The 2,862-nt window shown below is 35.2% G+C and overlaps 1 non-coding gene across 1 annotated transcript; it reads right to left on the bottom strand.

Moving 5' to 3' along the window:
* Positions 1 to 551: 551 nt before the first annotated feature.
* Positions 552 to 658, bottom strand: LOC133758915 (U6 spliceosomal RNA). The gene has a single exon (XR_009865821.1). It is a non-coding gene; the product is annotated as a U6 spliceosomal RNA (small nuclear RNA).
* Between the last annotated feature and the right edge of the window lie 2,204 nt (positions 659 to 2,862).

Below are 2,862 nucleotides of genomic sequence, written 5' to 3'. Positions count from 1 at the left end.
ACAGTGCCCTCCAGGATGACCTTTGTTCCCATGAAGGTCCCATTCCTCACCAACAATCTCATGGACACAGGGGCTTTCTCATATTATTTATTAATTCTCATATTGTAGATTAAAATAGAATTATTTAATTTTTACCTCTGATTACTAGATGGCTTTCTGTCTCTGTGGATTTGCTTGTTCTAGGTGCCTCACATAAACGGAATCCTACAGGAGTTGTCCTTTAGTGTTTGGCTTACTTAGACTCCACAGAGACAGAAAGTAGAAGAGAGCCTCCCAGGGGCTGGGAGAAGGAGGAAATTGCGAATCATTATTTAATGGGTACAGAGTTTCTCTTTGGAATGATGAGAAAGTTCTGAAGTAGCAGTCATAGTAGATTGTAAATATTCTTTTTTTTAACTTTTATTTAATGAATATAAATTTCCAAAGTACAGTTAATGGATTACAATGGCTTTCTCCCCCCACCCCCATAACTTCCCTCCCACCCGCAACCCTCCCCTTTCCTGCTCCCTCTCCCCTTCCATTCACATCAAGATTCATTTTCAATTCTCTTAAAAAATATGGAACGCTTCACGAATTTGCGTGTCATCCCTGTGCAGGGGCCATGCTAATCTTCTCTGTATCATTCCAATTTTAGTATATGTGCTGCCGAAGCGAGCACAGATTGTAAATATTCTTAATGTCACTGAATTGTATATTGAGAGAGCCAAAATGGTAAATATTATTATGCTTATTTTATCACAACAAAATGGTACATACATATATTTTATAACACACATGAAGATATTTGTAGTAACATATGCTTTTGAGGTTCATCCATGTTGTTGCATGTATCAGAATTTCTTTTTACAGGGGAATAATATTGCATTGCATGTACATATACATGTTTAAAATCAATTCATTTGTTGACACACATTTAGGTTCACCTTTTGGCTACTGTGAATTATGCTTCTATGGAATGTTAGTGTACAAATATGTGTTTGAGTTTATGCTTTTAATTCTTTGGGGTTGTATTTCTGGGAGTAGAATTGCTGGATCATATGATTTTTTTTCTTTTTCTTTTTTTATTGCGCTAAGAACACTTAACATGAGATCCAGCCTCTTAACATTACTTGAGTGTACAGTACAGTACTCTACACACAAAGCTATGCAAGAGATCTTGAGAACCTGGTCATCCTGTGTAAGCAACACTTCTGTCTGTTGAACGGCAACCTTCCATTCACCTCTCCCTGCAGTCCCTGGCAACCACTGTTCTGCTGTCTGCTTTTGTGATTTGACTACTTTAGACACCTCATGTAAGTGGAATCATGCAGTATTTGTCCTTCTGAAATAGGCATACTTCCCTTAGCATAATGTGCTTAAGGTGTATCCCTGTTGTTGCATATTAGGGTGGTTCTAAAAGTAAATGGAAAAATGGAACAAAAACATTAGCCTACTTTGGTGTAAACATTTTAAAATTCATGCATAGTTTTTTTGTAATACATAATTTCCATGAACTTTCTGAAGACTCCGCAGCTATCAGAATTTCCTCATTCTTATGGGTAAATTAGGTTCCATTGTCTGTTTACTGTGTTTTCTTCATCCATTCGTCTGTCTATAGACATTTAGGTTATTCCCACACATTGGCTATTGTGAGTAATGTTGCAGTGAACTGATAACTCTTTGAGACCCTCACTCCATATCCAATGATTGATTGCTCGAACACCTGGTGTTTTCCATAGCAGTTGTGCCATTTTACATTGTCACCAAGAGTGCAAAAAGATTCCAGTTTCTCCCTATCCTCACCCATATTTCTTATCTTTTTAAAAGTAATAATCATCCTAACAGGTGTAAGGTGATAGATATCTCATGATGATTTTGATTTTGATTTTTCTGATAAGTTATATTTTGCATCTTATATATCTTCTGGTCACTTGTGTGTGTTTGAAGAAATGTCAGTTCAAGACCTTTGTCCATTTCTAATCAGGTTATTTGTTTTGCTGTTGTTGAGTTGTTGTTGAGTTCCTAGTATATTTTGGAAATGCACTCCTTATCAGATCAGTGGTATGCAAATATTCTTTTCTAGTTCTGTGGGTTGCCTTTTTACTCTGTTGATTATTTCCTTGACTTTGTAAAAGATTTCTAGTAGTCCCACTTGGCTTTCTTTGCTTTTTTGCCTGTGCTTTTGTTGTCAAATCTAAGAAATCATTGCTCAGATCAATGTCATGAAGCTTCTCCATAGGTTGTCTTCTTGTAGTTTTATAGCTTCAGGTCTGATGTTTTACTCTTTAATTTATTTTGAACTATTTTTGTGTATGGTGTGGAATAAAGGTCTAGTTTTATCCTTTTGCTTGTGGGTATATAGTTTCTCTAGCATTATTTGTTGAAGAGGTTACTCTTTTCTCATTGTATATTCTTTGCACCCTTGTTGAAGATAAGATTTAACTTTCTGAGGTTATACAAGGGTACTTCAGATTGTTATAGAAAAATGGAATAAAAAATAAGTTTATTTTGGTGCAAAAAATTTGAAATCTATGCATAGTCTTTTTCATAATACATATTTTGCATGAACTTAAATTTTTTGCAATATAAATTTTTGAAGGAATTTTCATATTGGGCTTTGTAAATTACCTGAGTGCCTATTATTATTTAATATTGGTGATTTTAATTTTAACACTTTATATTTTTATTTTGGTAATCAAGGCATAGTATGTATTAGAATTATTTCAAAGTTTTGCTTACAAAGGCAACTGGGTTCTACCATGAAGTCTCTGATTCAGTAGGTCTGAGAGGGGCACTACAGCTTTTATTTGTAACTAGTTAGTTCTCAGCTGAGGCTGATGTTGCTGACTGGGGCCACATTTTGAGAAGCACTGACCTTGCATA

The sequence above is a fragment of the Lepus europaeus genome, chromosome 4 (assembly GCF_033115175.1).
Source record: "Lepus europaeus isolate LE1 chromosome 4, mLepTim1.pri, whole genome shotgun sequence".
Classification (NCBI taxonomy): Eukaryota; Metazoa; Chordata; class Mammalia; order Lagomorpha; family Leporidae; genus Lepus; species Lepus europaeus.
Note: the sequence above shows the minus strand (reverse complement) of the source record. Positions and strands in the feature narration are given on the sequence as shown.